Source organism: Panthera leo, chromosome B2 (assembly GCF_018350215.1).
Source record: "Panthera leo isolate Ple1 chromosome B2, P.leo_Ple1_pat1.1, whole genome shotgun sequence".
In the NCBI taxonomy this organism is placed as follows: Eukaryota; Metazoa; Chordata; class Mammalia; order Carnivora; family Felidae; genus Panthera; species Panthera leo.
Window position 1 is genome coordinate 130203130 of NC_056683.1, and position 16547 is coordinate 130219676.

The 16547-nt window shown below is 39.8% G+C and overlaps 1 non-coding gene across 1 annotated transcript; it reads left to right on the forward strand.

The window, feature by feature from the left end:
• Nucleotides 1-2379: 2379 nt before the first annotated feature.
• On the forward strand, nt 2380-2513 carry LOC122220853. The gene has a single exon (XR_006203020.1). It is a non-coding gene; the product is annotated as a small nucleolar RNA SNORA70 (small nucleolar RNA).
• The last annotated feature ends 14034 nt before the right edge of the window (nt 2514-16547 follow it).

Here is a 16547-nt window from a genome sequence, read left to right on the forward strand (position 1 = left end):
TTAAGCAAATGGCTTTATGAGTCTAATGTTACCTAATGATAATAAAGTTTAAAATTGTCAACTTTTAAGCTGATCTTGTGTGGCTCAGCCAGTTGAGCCACTTGGTTTCAGCTCAGGTCATGATCTCATGGTTCATGAGTTCCAGCCCTGCATCAGGCTCTGTGCTGACAGTATGGAGCCTGCTTGGGATTCTCTCCCTCTCTTTCTGCCCCTCCCCTGCTCTCTCTCTCTCTCAAAATAAATAAATAAACTTTAAACATTTTTAAAAAAATAATCAAATCTAGCTTTCCTTGGGTTTATTGCATTTTCAATGGAGGTCGGAACATACAGCGTTTACAAAACACTGTGCTCTCATCAGCAATACTTTTTGATGAAATATCTATTAGAATATGATTTTTTCTGCAAAGAATTCCACAGGAGACCAGAATCTATTTTATTTTCTTTTTGTTAGGTTCAGTTTCTGAAAGATACTTTTTTTTTTTATTTTTTTAACGTTTATTTATTTTTGAGACAGAGAGAGACAGAGCATGAACGGGGGAGGGTCAGAGAGAGAGGGAGACACAGAATCTGAAACAGGCTCCAGGCTCTGAGCTGTCAGCACAGAGCCCGACGCGGGGCTCGAACTCACGGACCGCGAGATCATGACCTGAGCCGAAGTCGGCCGCCCAACCAACTGAGCCACCCAGGCTCCCCATCTGAAAGATACTTTTTAACCCTCTCCCTTGATTCTGAGAGTGGCCCTTATATAAAATCAGTGATTTCCTGTACTCTGAGAAGTACTATGATGGCAACTTTTGTCAATTGTTGCTGCCAGTATAAATGGAGGCACAATCGACAGGGATCCAAAAATATTGCTTCTGATTTTGTTGTGCAGAAAAATGTGATTAGTGTAACCAAAATTTTTGCTGATTCTGCCAAAAATAATCTGTCTCTGTGCAACAGGAAATTTCACTTTTTTAATGCAAGAAATTTATTTTAAAACATTTTTCATATCATTGGTATTTCTAAAGAAAGCAAAACAAGTCAACTTCATGAAGAAAGATGTAATTCTCAATTTTTAGGAGGATATTTTGAAGCATTGTAATTTTTTTATATTTCTCTTTATAGTTCCATCAATTTCTGACTTATTTATTTTTTTAATTTAAATTTTAGTTAGTTAACATGTAGTGCAATGTTGGTTTCAGGAGTAGAATTCAGTGAGGAAAATTCACTTTTGGGATACTTCATCATGATGGTGGCCAGCAGTATATTTTAGAATAAAAGTTACCTTATACAACCACATTAACAGCAAAACATTCCAGGTATTGAAAACTAGGAGGGGAGGAGATGAAAAGATAAGGAATAAGTAAAATAGTAGGGTAAAATAAAAGAAAGGGATACGATATTGTACCTCAATGTTTAAGCATAAAACTGACTGACTTTTTATAGAAGTTTCCTCTAATACTTAGTTACAAATCTTTTTGGTGATTTAAAATACGGCACATCTTTGCACGTATCTTCCATTGGTATTGCCTGGAATTGGGGCACTTGGCTGGAGAAAGTTGATGCAACAACACAAAAGAAAAGATAATATAAAACTAAAAATTGCTCACGCATGTTCCAATAATTTCCTGTCAATGAACCAAGGCAAAAGCAAACCTTTCTTGGCATCACTGTAGTTTGAATGGCACATTCAGTCACTGGCCAAAAACTTTGTGTGTCTGTTTTCTTTTCCTAAGATTCCAGCATATTAACTAGAAGAAACAATGAACTGTTTGGTGGTCCATAATTCCATTGGTGGATTAACATGCTTAATCATGCATACTTTTTCCACTTCAATTCCGAAAACATTAAAGAAACATCAAGAGTAATAAAATAGCTTCAAAACACACAGCATAATTTAAACAATAATTTCCATATATAAAATAGATCCCTGCCATTTGTATCAGTGATGGGGCTGCAGCTGTGCTGCCTTATAAATCATCCTCCAAGACAGAAATGAACAAAGCAGGACCAGACCATGGACTGGGGTGAGATGGGGGAAGCCTAAGACAGTAAGGCTGCTTGCTTCTTTCTTTCCTCTTGGGAAGGGAACAGGAGACCAGATCAATGAGTATGTGACAACCTGGAAGCCCTGCTCAGGCGTCACAGCTCTATGAAATAAGTGTTGTCCACAGCCCTTTGGGGGAAGAGGTCTTCTCGGGTCAAGTGGAGGTTGCCAAGTTCTTAGTTGGAAGGATGGTGCAAGCTGATACCAAGAACTGTGGAAATATATCTGGAAGAGATGGGGAGGAAGAAGAAAGACTGAAGGCCTCAGCTCCCCAAGCCAGCCAGCTGAACCCTCAGGGAGAGCCACTAACCCTGTAGAGAGCTAGAGAGCCACAGAAAATCAAGGGTCTTCTGCAGCCAATTAAGCTGACTGTAATCTTTCCCCATGGGAGCCTGGTGTGCAATGGCTGCAAACAATAGCCTCCTTGGTAGTGTATGCAGCCTGTTGAATGTATGGGTTGCCCTAAGGAACCTTGGAGATGGCCCTTTCCAATGGACATTGATGTTTGACCTCATGCTATCTCCAATCTAGGCTCCAGACAGGTATGCAGGGTGCCTTTGGAAAGCCATAAGGCACAGTGATCAGGGTCCACATTGGCCAAGCATCATGTCTATCTGTACCAACTTGCAGAACAAGGAGCATGTGACTCAGGCCCTACGTAGGGCCAGTTCCCTGGCTGTTAGAAGATCCATATTTCCAAGAAGTGGGGCTTTACTAAGTTTAATGTAGATGAATTTGAAGACATGGTGGCTGAAAAGTGGCTTATCCCAGATGGCTGTGGGATCAAATACATCCCTAATGATGGCCCCTTGGACAAATGACAGGTTCTGCACTCATGAAAACCTCGGCACTGCCCTTCCCTATTCATGCCCACCAATAAACCTTACTTCCTGTCTGAAAGAAAGAAAGAAAGAAAGAAAGAAAGAAAGAAAGAAGAAAAGCCAGGGTCTTAGTAGAAGGACATTGAGGATCATTCTTATATGAAGTGGGTAGTTGGAGAGATCTAGCCTGATGCCCACAGAATAAACTTTCTTTCTGAATTTCCAAGAGTATTTCCAGAGACATGTTGCTCATTTAGAGGACCTCCTGATATACCAAAGGCCTGCATTCCAGTGGCCCAGAGACTGAGTGGCAGATATTATTAGTATAGGTATCTAGGTCCAGATTGTAGCTACCTGAGAACTACAGTTTTGATATGGCTTAGAGAATGATTTGAATATATTACAAATTAAGTTATATACCTTTCCATAAAAATTAAATGTTAAAAAAGTGAAATATTAAAATTAGCCTGTTACAATATTATGTTTATATGGGCTTTTTGTTCTTATTCCTTTTGATCCTAAAGAAGAGTAAACAATGTTTTCTTTCCCCAGTGTCCTGGGGTTGGATTTTTTTAATGTTTATGTATTTATTTTGAGAGAGAGAGAGAGAGAGATTGAGAATCCCAAGCAGGTTCCATGATGTCAGCATGGAGTCTGATGCGGGACTTGAACCCATGAACTCTGAGATCCTGACCTGAGCTGAGATTAAGAGTTGGATGCTTAGCCAGCTGAGCCACCCCAGTGCCCCCTTGGGTTTGATTCTTTAAGAACTGGGTGTATAGCTTGACAAGTAGGAAAGAATTATATCCTGATTTATTACCCTGGGTTACCAAAGAAGATCATATTTTTTTCATATTCAAACTAGATGATGCTGACCCCATACCCCACCTGTTACAAGAGTATCTCTTCTCTGTCTGGGATCTCTCTCTTGTAATAACTACAACAACTTCAGGGATGCTTTGTAAGCCCAAGTTAGTCCAAAGAGTCAGACCTGGTTATTCTGTTTTTCACTCTATTGCTGCCATATCAGATCATGAAAGCTCAGTTGGTCTTGCCATTCTAATATCGACCTTGTCTGCCGAAGGGCAGTCTGCCTTGAATAGAGCAGGTGCCTCAACACTGGGCTGGTAACTCAGTAAAGTGGTGCAATCTTGGTCTCCCTTGAGGCACTTCCTACAGTAGGAATGAGGTATGACATATACTTGGGTATAACAAACAACCACAAACGAGGTAGGTTAGAGTAAAATGGATTTACCATCTCAGAGTTCTGGAGGCTAGAAATCCGAAATCAAGTTTTTGGCAGGGCTTGCTTTCTGAAACCTCTAGGGGAGGATCTTTCCTTAGATTCTTCCTAGCTTCTGGTATTGCTGACAATCATTGCTGTTCCTTGGGCTTGTAGCCACATCCGATCTCTGCCTCCATCATCACTTGGTAGTCTCCTCATGTGTGTCTGTGTTCACATTTGCCTTATCTTACAGGAACATTAGTCTTTGGATTAGGGTACATCCCAATGCAAAATGAATTCACCTTACCTTGATTATCAGCAACTTGAGTATTTAACCTTCCTCATGATCTGCATCTGGCTCTGTTGTTCTTCCCACTGACTTGCACCATGATTTCAGCTTCACAAAAAAAGAACTTCATTGACCTGATGTCCTTCATCTTCCAGACAGTCCAATTTTTTTTTGGCATGGCATCTTCTTTCTATGTCTGCTCATGCAGACCGATAGACTCTTCTATGGACACTGAATTCATCTCTTACGTTGGACACTAGCCTAGCTATATGCTTGTAAGAAGCGTGGCTATATTCTAAAAAAGTTGAGAAGTTTAAAAATATACTGAAAATATCTGATCCCAGTTGAATTGAAGAATTAATTAATTTCTTTAATCATTTAATCTAGTAATGTCTAATGTAATTTTCTGTGAAAATGGAAAAGTTTTATTTCTGCACTGGCCAATTCAATAGCCAGTACCCACATAGGATTATTGAGCACTTGAAATGCAGCTGATGTGGCGGAACAACTGAATTTCTAATTTTATTTAATTTTAATTAATTTTAATTTTAATTTAAATAGCGACATGCAATTAGTGGTTACTGGATTGGACAGCCCAGATCTATTCCAATCTGTTAACATAAAGGAGTATGTGATAGAACAACATTTAAAACCTCAGGAACAAATAATCAAATTGAATTCATTTGTTATGATAAGAACTTTTACACTCTTAAGGGTTAAAAAAAAGAAAAGGTGATGAAGCGGATATGGGAGCTTAACCAAATAATTCTAGGGCAAAATGAGTGAGGTCCATCATCATTTATGTGTTGTTGAAGACTGACATCTTCATTTTTCTAGCTTCAAGCATACTTCAAGTGCTATGGGAAACCTGACAAAGGTGAAAATGTTTAAAGTGTATTTAGCCATGTTTTCAGAAGCCAGATGAGATCCTGGAGAAGCCAAGAACCTAGCCTTTCCTGATGAGTAGCTCAGCCACTTGATAAAACTTCTTGGCTCTCATTTGAAGCTACTGCACCAGTAAAAGATAGATTAAGGTATTATCTTCCCATTTTCAAATTGTCTTAATTTCTCTGAGTCCAATTTACTGTTTTCTTTAGATAAATTGCTTCATTAGCATTCATGTGCAAAATGTTATCCAGACTTTAAAAATAGAAGATGTCAAAGTTGGTAATATGTCTGATTGGGAGATTATCTTGCTCCTGAACTGGAAATCCAAAGAAAACAAAGAAAGAGAGAGCAGTTAAGCAGAAACATGTTATTGACCCAGGGAGCATATCCATCATAAAGCCTGGAGGAAATATTTCCTTATGCCTCAAAAAAATGAGTTACTTTATGAAGAACTTCAATCAGTTTGATTCAACTTTAAGATGTTAGGGTTTCTGAGTTCCATATGTTTCTGTGGTTGTCAAGAAATCCTTGCAGAGAAAAGTTTTAATGAAAGGTAGCTGAATCTGGAATTAGTATAATGTACCTTCTGATCTCATGGGATAGCTCTAGAGAAGATGGAGGTGTACCGAGTAGACAGGGAAAAGGAAATGGACGAGTTGGAAATAATTTAATAACATAAAGACTGCTAATACCTAACTCATATAAACTTACATAGGCACAAATTCCTCAGTCTTTTTCTTTATGAATTCTATCCTAAAGACCAAATAATCTCCAGCTTATATGAATTTGAATGTCCACATATTTACATACTGGCTTTCCAGTTATTCCCCCAAATGATTTTTTTAGAATACACTTGTAAATAAAATCCTCACTTTCCTTAGATAGGAATCAGCTCCTCTGAAATGTAAACTTTGGGTAATTTGCTTTATTAAAATGAAATACTAAGTCTGAGTGTCTAGGTGGCTAAGGAGACAAGGCCCCTCTATCTCTCTCTCCCTTCCTCCCTCATTCCTTCCTTCTTTCATTCTTTCTTTTTTATCATATTGCTTTCTAGATGTTGGTAAAAATTATGAGAATTAACTGAGAAAATAAATCATTTTAATATTTTATCTTTCAAAACATTAGTGAAGCCTTCAGTGGTCAAGCCAATCTTGTTGCCTGATTTCTATGGTGAGGTGGGAATCAACTGATTATGAAACCCTCTGCCTCCTCTGCTACCCATCCCTCATATTCATCTAAGACAAGAATGCTTTTCTTTTCATTCTCAGGTTCTCCTTTTATTTATCTTATTAAGTCCTTTATTTTGCATACAGATGAGGAGATGTTTTACTGTTCATATCACTGTCACTTGCCAGGAAACTGATTTATCATATGTGACACTAGAAAAAATAAAACACTAATTTATATTCATGAAGTCCTCATTTGTGCTTTCTAAACAGATATAATGCAATCTGTCTAACCTCCCCGGGATGTTCCAGAGCCCTGTCATTTTGTGACATTTTCTGTCCAGTATAAATAGGAGAAAAATAGTACATGAAAGGCAAAAATAGTAAAAATAAAACAGAATTGAATATCTAAAGGATATCTAAATGAAAATTAGAAGGAATTATTAAGTGATGTTTTAGTTCCTAAACTTAATTTTATAATATGTCAGAAGATGGAATAGAAAACTTGGACTTGAAATTTGAGGATTATCATGACATTTCTCTCATGTACAAAGGGATATCTAAATTGACAAACAAGCAAACAAAAACCAAAAAACACTCATCAGTAATAACTAGCACATTCAACCACAGAAACCTATATAAAAGAGCCTCACCTGAAAACTTACGATGTGTCAAATCTTTTCTTTTTTTTTTTGATAGCCTGTAAAATTTTATCATAATGCATATCTAAACCAACCAACCAAAAATAAATAACATATATCATTTTTCAATTAATGCCATAACATTCAAGATTCCCTGTGAAGGCAGATAGGATCAAATAGTTTTTAAAGATCCCTTTCTGAGAACAAGTTTCCCCCAGTTGCCAGACTTAGCTAGGTCCCCCTCTATTACCTTTGCAGCCCTATTCCCCCCATAGAACTTTGTACAGTTGAAGTGTGGGCAGTACTTTTGCAAACATTTTTCTCATGGTTGTCATTATTAGACCAAACTCCACAATGGAGACACTACATTGATTCTGTTCCCTCGGCACACCCAAGACTGAACACAAGACCTCCCTGATATGTATACCATACTTGCTAAAACAAAAACAAAAACAAAACACCACATTGAATTAATGAGTTATGACTCTTACAATCACCTTTAAGGTATTTAAAGCATTTCACCTTTGCATATGGAGAGGGATCACTCCCTCTGAAGGGAATTGGCTTTTGGGGTAAACCTAGCAGTCTGGCCCAGCATATCACAACATTGGATTCTGTCAAGGGCCTAGGGGTGCATTCCTTTATATTTGCAATTATATCCTGAAAATAAAAACAGTGAGTAATGTGTGTCTAAAGTATGTATTTATGCAATAAGGTCACAATTAGGCTTACTCTGTGACTAACTAAGCTAATTCTTCTTCCATCAGAAGTTCAAAGCTAAGGAAAATGAAATGCTGTTGAGCAGGGAGGTGACAGCATCATTGACCAAGAGCTGAGCAGGCATAGGCAGCTTCAGAGTTGGAATCCAATGCTGAACAATTTCCTATCTCAGCAGGGCAAAACCAAGTAAATTGAAATAGGATAAGAAGCTTTTGTGAAGGGTGAGTTGGAATAAAGTTTGTCGGTAAACATACCAACCAAGAGGCTGGTTACGAGTCTGGTCTTCCGGAGTGTTGAATGCAAGCACTCTTGAAGTACCACTAAAAAGCTCTGATAATCAGGGAATTCTGAGCTTATTATTCACAAGGTCAAGGAGAAGAGAGGGCAGAGTTAGGATTTGGGGGGGGGGGGCTTTATAGTCTGATTTAGGGTTAAGACTGGGTAAGAATCACGACATAATAACAAATAATGCTTTCTATGGACATAAGAACACAGATACCTAAGGTATGGAAACAGCTTAATTGTCTGTCATTAGATAAATGGATCAAGAAAATGTGGTATATTTGTAGAATGGAATATTATTTAGCCTTTAAAAAGTAGGAAATCCTGCTCTTTGTGACAACGTGGATGGACTTTGAGGGAATTATGTTAAGTGAAATAAGCCAGGCAGAGTCAGCTCATAGAGACACAGAGTAGAAAAGTAGTTGCTATGGATTGTGGAGGGTGAGGAGAGAAATAGGGAGAGGTTGGTAAAATGCTACAAACTTTCAGGGGCGCCTGGGTGGCTCAGTTGCTCAGGTCGTGATCTCATGGTTCATGAGTTTGAGCCCCGTGTCAGGCTCGTTGCTGACAACTCAGAACCTGGAGCCTGCTTCGGATCCTGTGTCTCCCTCCGTCTCTGCCCCTCCACTGCTCACACTCTATCTTTCAGCAATAAATTTTAAAATTTTTTCTAATTTTTTTAAAAAGCTACAAACTTTCAGTTCTAGGATGAATAAGGTCTGAGGACCTAATGTGTGACATAGTGACTGTGGTTGATAACACTGTATTGTATACTAAAATTTTTTAAGAGAGTAGAACCTGAATGTTCTCACCAAAGAAAAGAAAAAGGGTAAATATGTGAAGAGGTGGGTGGGTTAATTAACTAAATGATGGAAATCCTTCTACAATGTATATGTATATCAAATCATCACAGGTACACTTTAAATATATGACCATTTAATTTGTCAACTATACATCAGTAAAACAGAAATAAAAAATAAAATTGACGGTACGGCACAAAAAGGGGTTTATGGTGAGGTTTCCAAGAATCTCAGAGAGTAAACTGTCATTTGATGCTATCTATTGAAAAGCTGGTCAGTCTGGTATTAGGTGAAATAAGATTTTGGAGAAATTTCCAAAATGAACAATGATGTTTTCTGCAACTTTTATCTTCATGGGCAAGAGTTTCCTGGAATAGAAAAATCCTGTTGATGAAGAGGGTCAAGTGGTTAGTCCTGCCAAAAGTGGACAGTGATCAGTATGTGTGTGGATAATTTCAGGTCTTTGTATTCTTGTTGCTCAATGACACCCTTCTGTTTCAGATAAAGGAGGCCCATTGGAGGAGGACTGTGAAATAAAGGTTACCTTACTTCAGAACTGTAAAAGTCAGCAGTGGGAAAGTGCTATGTCTTTCAACCTACCTACTCTATCATGAGAAAGACTTATTACTTATCCTCCACTTCAGAGTGGCTATTAGGGCTCATGAATTTAAATCTCCTCACTCCCAGATTTCTAATGAAATAAATATAAAGCAATGAACAGGTACTAGAGCAGGAAAAGAAGGGTAATAGCAGATGCTACATTTACTTGTTTAATTCATATGCTTTATGCTTTGAGGCTTCCAGAAATATTTGGCGGGAGGAATTATTATATGGGAACAGATAACATAAATTTATAAGGTTAGTTATTAACACATATGCATAATATAATAATAGTATAAGCAGTATAATACTTCTGAAAGGTACGTGGGGGAAATGCTATTAAGTGGGCAGCTATAATTTGTTTTGTCTTATTACATACTTGGTTAAAAATGGCCATTCTCATAATCAAATAAATACTAGGTGAAGTGAATGCTGATTCAATTTTAAAACATGAAAAATATTTTTAATAAAATACTTATTTAATTTTGGGGGGGTGGATATTGCAACTTGATGAATGCATTAAAATGCTATGCAGAATTCTGAAAAGAAAGTCAGTATGTCAAGAACCCTCCATGGAATGGGAAGCTAGCAAATCCTCCTGACCTGAACTGAGGAGACAAGAGAAACCCATTAAAATTCTTACGGTTACAAAATTCTACATGGACACACACCTGACCAACAAGGGTCAGATGGTAGCAATAGCATCATCATTATTTTAAGTGATATAAAGGGAACTGGACTGGCTTAGGTATGCACGTTGTACCTCCCTTCTCTTGGACCTAACAGGACCCATCTTCTTCCCCAGATGCTTCCCTCTGAGGGGATGGTGGCAAGTCCACGTAATGGCAGAAGTCACAAACTCCAAAGTCCACAGAAAGCAGGAACTCAACATAAGACAGTGAAGTGGGCCACAGTAAGATTAAGGTGTGCACTTGGGAACGGTGGGGACTGGTAACTTAGAAGGAGCACAGCTACCCAGGTCTAGTTGATTGTTACCATGTAGGAGTCTATGCTCAGTGTGCCAAAGGTTTCAATGTTTCAAGAAATGCTAGCAATTCAGATTTTTATATACTAGCTTTCTATTTATAAAGCATATTTAATTGCCAAAAAAATCCCACACATCTGCAGGTTGAACTTTGTGGGCCTCATCTTATTTAAATAGCTGAATTCTAAAGACACAGTAGCCAAGATGGGATTGACTTTGCCCTTGCTCCTCTCTTGTGTCAGAAATCAGGCCATTCATCCTCTCCTGCCTAAGGCAGGATCTGAATTTCCCTTGTTGGTGACACATTATTCTTATAGGACAGGGGACCTTTAGTTCCCTGTTAAACATTAAAATATCTCTGGTTATTAACTTATTGAGGTAATAGAATAAATCTAATCTAGTAGTAGCTTCTGCAGAAACTGATGAGAAGAGAGCAAAGCTTTGGGGGAGTGGTTCTACTGTGTTAAAAAAAAAAAAATCACTTCTTCAAAATGCAGATGCCCCGGCTGCGGCCCTAGAGATTGGAATTGTTGAGACCTAGAGGAGCGACTGGAATGCCTGCTCGGCAAACACTCCTGGGTGATTCTCAAAAACAAAACCCAAGCAGCGGTTCTCAAACTTTAGTGAGTATCAAAGCCACCTGGAGCACTTGCCCTAGCAGACTGCTAGCCCCCATGCCCAGAGCTTCGGGTTCAGTAGGCCTGGGGTGGGGCCTGGAATTAGCATCTCTAGCACATGTCCAGGTGATACAGAGGCTCTTGGGCTGGGGACCACACTGCATGTAGACAGGTTGTCTGGGGTGAGCATGGTAAGAGCGCGCAAGGGCTGCAAGTGAGGACGCAAGAGGTGGGACAACTTCATCTGCTTCATGAAGTCACCTCGGGTCTGGTGCTGGAACTCGAACTGCATTGCAGACTTTGCAGTTGGTTCAACCACTCATCAAATATTTAGTGACACTTGCCATGTGCCAGATACTACGCTAGGCCTAGGTCTATAAATTAATAAGTCTATCTTGTTAAATCACGAATTAATAAATTCAACAAATATCTATTGAGCTTCCGCCATTACCCAGGCCGTGGGCTAGCTGTTGCTAAGAGTCAGGTCTCAGCTTTCAATGAATCAGGAGCCCAGAATCTCTTGGCTTCTCTGCTGTCATTCATATTCAGATGACAGCTTGAGGAAAATATTGGTTCTTTCTGCATAAACAAAACAGAGCACAGTAGAGCCAGTTTGTTGTGTTATCCTGTGGAAATCGTGTTCTGCACAGATCCCTGAAGCTCAGAGCGGAAGGCACTTCTGTCTGAGCCGAGCTGACAGCTGCAGTCCCGCAGGCCCAGTCGGGACAGTGGGCACTTTCTTGTTAGAAGCAACCAGGCTTCCCATAGTCACCCTGTGCTTGGAAGCAGGACCCCAGACACACTCCTTCTAGAAACGGTGCCTTGCCAGTGAAGACAAATGCATATAAGACAGGCTGTCAAAGCCTGCCCCAGAGCAGCCCTCCTGCATTGCTTTCTAGAAAACACATCCCATATACCCCACAGGAGGCCCACCCTTGCTCTGTCTGCAGCCCATGGATTATGGAGGGCTTGGTGGTCAGAAGCACATATATTTCTGACATTACAGAGGCTGCACCATAGTTTACCTGATGACAAATAATTTATTATTATTATTATTGTTATTATTATAAAAGTCAGGGCCAGAGGGAATCGGGACTCTTCTGGTAGCTCTGCATTGGATTCAGATCTCTTTTTACAAATATGTGGTACAATGACACCAAAGACAAAAAAGGGACTCTTGATTCCGTCTGATTGTTTTTTTCTTTCTTAGTTTCCTGAGTCTATCCATTTTCACAAAGTCTAAAAAGTGAGTTATTACTCAGGTAATGAATATTGAACATTTTACATATGTTTAAGTGGATTGGTTACTTTGTCTTCAAAACATAGATCATTTCTTTGAGATAGCATTGTGGTTTTTCAATATTGCGTTAATTAAAAAAATTTTTTTTAATGTTTTATGTATTCTTGAGAGAGAGACAGAGCATGAGCAGGGGAGGAGCAGAGAGAGAGAGGGACACAGAACCCTGAGCAGGCTCCAGGCTCTGAGCCGTCAGCACAGAGCCCGACGCGGGGCTCGAACTCATGAGCTGCGAGATCATGACCTGAGCCGAAATCGGTCGCTCAACCGACTGAGCCACCCGGGTGCCCCATTTTATTAATTTTTTAAAATCACAATTAATTGCAATAAAATTGCAATACTTGTGCTGAAAACTCTTTGAGGATGGGAACTGGCTAATTCTCTGTAAGAGAGATACAGACATGCTTATAGTGGACACTCAATGTATACTTGTTGAATATATACATGATAGAGCAAAAAAAAAAAAAAAAATGAACGGCCACCAGAGAATATTGAGGAAGCAGGCTCAGGGGAGTGTGGTGGTGTCTTCGAGATTTTCTTGCTACAGAAGTAAGTGAGAACATGTCTCCTGCCTTCCAGGGTGGGGTTCACCACACTACCTCTGTCAGAACCCTGCTGACTTTTATCGAGAAGGATGGATGCTTGTTCTCAGTTGCTGAATTTGAGCTTTGAAGACTCCAAGGAAAAGTGAGCCACAATCAGAATAGTATATATTTTATATAAGTTAAAATTAAAAATAATTTACCAGGAAGGTAGTTTCTTTTTTTTTTTCCTTCTAGGGGGCAAATGTAAGTGAAAAATTTAATTTATAATTCTAGACTCAGGATTCCCATAATACTCTAAATCCTGCGAAAGCAGTTGCAGGGAAACATAGGTACGCACTTTACTACAGATATTTTAATTGACTTGATAAATTGAGTTTACCAGGAGGTGGTAAAATCTCAGTTAGACCGGAAGGAGGAATATCTAATTTCCATATCTGCTCAGGAAACTATTTAAACAGAATACTTATCTTTATGGCTGGATAATAAGTATTATTTGACTATAGTGAATCTAAGACTTAGTGAATATAAAAACATAAGTAGCTCTAAGAATTCTTTGTGTTTATCTCCTCCGTGTTCTGTCTCAGTTAACAGACTGCTCAGGTCACAAGCTCCATGCCCTTGTCTAATTCTGCCAGTTATGCCTCTGAAATATATCCCAGACCTGTTTCTCTTTTCCATTTTCTTTGGCTAGCTTTACATGCCCATCACCTCCCTTCTCCTTCTTCTTCACAGTGTTATCAACGCTCATTTTGAAACACAAGATAGATTAGGTCATTTCCTAAAACCCCACAACAGCTGTCTGCTGCGCAGAGTGAAGTCCTAACCCTCCAGCAAAGGGTTCAAGGCCCCCTACAGCTTTGCTCCAGCTACTACTTCCAGACTTCTCTTCCACCACCTCCCTCCACACAAACTCTGCTCCAGCCACATTTAGCTACCATGGTCCCTCTTCAGAAGATAAACAAGAAAGACCACAGAGTGCAGGTGTTAAGAGTAGGAGCTCTGGAGGCACGCTGCCTGGGTTCAAGAGCCAGTTCTGCCCAGACTTGGTGACCTTGAGTGAGTTACACTGAGTCTTGATTTCCACCTCCGTGGAACAAGTAATGATGGAACCTCCCTTGCGGGGTTATCAAGTTCAACACCAGAGGACACGAGAGACGTGCCTAGCGCAGAGCACATCGTCATCATTGTCATCTTTCACAATGTTGCTCACGATCCCCTCCTCGTGCCATCAGGCTCGCACCCACCTGGCAGTGAGCACTTTCCATACCCTTTGGAAACCAACAAAGGGAATCGATTATTTTTCTGGATTCCTGCAGCACTTTGGTTGCCTTGAGTGGTAACGAGGAGTTTTGCTGTCTTCATATTCCCCTCCAGATGATGAAATCCTTGAGGGCAGGAGCATTGTGTGATCCTCTCTCCATCTGCTGTACCAGCACAGGGCTTAGCACCCGGATAATGAACATTTAACATTGGGTGATTATCTGAAAGACATTCAAAGCACTTATGTTTAAATACACACATCCAGGAAAATAATCCGATTTGAACCTTCTACTCATTTACCTGATGTAAAAGCTAATCTCACTCATTCAACAAATATTTATGGGGTATCTATTATTTCCAGTCATGATTCTAGGCACTGGGAATAAACAGTTAAAAAATAGGTAAATTTCCTGCCCTCAAGGAGTTTCTTAAAATAAAAGATGAATAGAAGTAGATGAAAACAGTTAATGAAAAAGATTCATGAAGGTGTTAAATGCTATGAGTAAAAGGAAAGCAGAGATGAAATATAGATGAAAGATTACTACTTTGTATACGGATGGTCCAGATGGGCCTCGATGAAGGGAGACATTTGAGCAAAGATCTGAGGGAAACTTGTAGCATGTGAGGGAAGCGCTTTCCAGGCGGAGGAATGGCCAGTGCCAAGACTGTGAGGTAAAGTTCTCTTGGAGATGTTCCAGACCTGTGTGGCTGGAAGAGTGTGATACCAGGAGGGAATGTAAGGGTGATGTCAGAAGTAAGTAAAGCTGGAACTTACAGTGGCTGTGGAGTTCATGCAGTTTGAGTGTATGACTCCCTATCCTCACCCTATCACAGGTTACCCTCACCATCAGTCTCCTCTTCTCCATCAAAGAACACTTTGGGGCCCAGTTCACTGTCTGCTTCTCTTTCCCACTTTTTGAACCTTAGTTCTAGATTTTTTCAACACCCATGTAGACAAGCATCCAATGATACAGCAGACAATTCCAGGTCCCCTGGCCTCAGGCAACCTTTACCTCTTCTCCAATCATCCACTGTCAACCTGGACCATTACATCACTTGGAAACTGCCCTATGAGACCTTTACTTACCACCTTTCCAGTCTCATCTTCACTAGAACTGTCTGTGGAAATTTCTAGACCTCCCGGCTGTTGATGCTGCCACCTCTCTTGTTCCACCTGTTCCTCTGGAGTGTCTTTCTGAAAGGTCTGTTTAGTCCAGATGCAAACTTAATCATCTGAGTTCTTTTTATACTTTCATTATCAATTTACTGACACTTAATCCTTCTGCTGATCTGTTCTTCAAAATTCCAGTCCTATGTTAAATGCTTAAAATCTACTCTCTTCAAAATTAATGGCAGGATTCCTCAGTGTTGCTGAAAAACAGAAATGCATAACTAAACATGCCTTGACTCCCTTCCAGATTTGTGGTCCCACAACTTAAGTGCACCATTAAACCTGCCCATTGATCTTTTATTTCTCCTTTTTTTCATTCTTGTTTTCCTTCCCTTCAACTGCCATTCTACATGGCTGAGGATGGCCTTCAACCAAAACAGGGAGGCCACTCTGCTTTATGTAATTATTTCATTTTTTAGAAAGTTAACTTCTTTTCAAGTAGTCAATACATGCACAACATCAGAATTCAAAAGGTTAAGGGGCTTTTGGGTGACTCAGTCAGTTGAGTATCAGACTCTTGGTTTCAGCTCAGGTCATGATCCCAGAGGCATGGGATGGAGCCCTGAGTCGGGTTCCACACTGACAGTATGGAGCCTGCTTGGGATTCTCTCTTTCCCTCTCTCTCTACCCCTCCCCCACTTGTTCTCTCTCTCTCTCTCTCTCTCAAAAAAGAAAAGAAGGTTAAAAAAGGTAAAAAGGAAATTTCCTATAAAAGTGTCCCATTAATACCCAGTTCGCCTTTCAGAAGACCATCATGTCTTGAATTTCTTATATATCTGTCTAGAGACATACTTTAAAATACAAGTAAAGGGGCGCCCAGGTGGCTCAGTCAGTTGAGCGTCTGACTTTAGCTCAGGTGATGATCTCACACTCCTTGGGTTCAAGCCCTGCGTCAGGCTCTGTGCTGATGGCTCGGAGCCTGGAGCCTGCTTCGGATTCTGTGTCTCCCCTTCTCTCTGCCCCTCCCCTGCTCATGCTCTGTCTCTCTCTGTCTCAAAAATGAATAAAAACATTTAAAAAATTTAAAAAAATAAACTACAAGTAAAAACATTTGTATGTGTGCCTATACATTCAAGTCATAAGCATGTAAGTATGTGTATGTTTGTGTGTGTGTGTGCACGTGGTGGAACATTATAGACACTACCTTGCATCTTTCCATTTCACACTATAATTTGGACATTCTTGCACATCAGTCGTGTGGATCTGCCTCC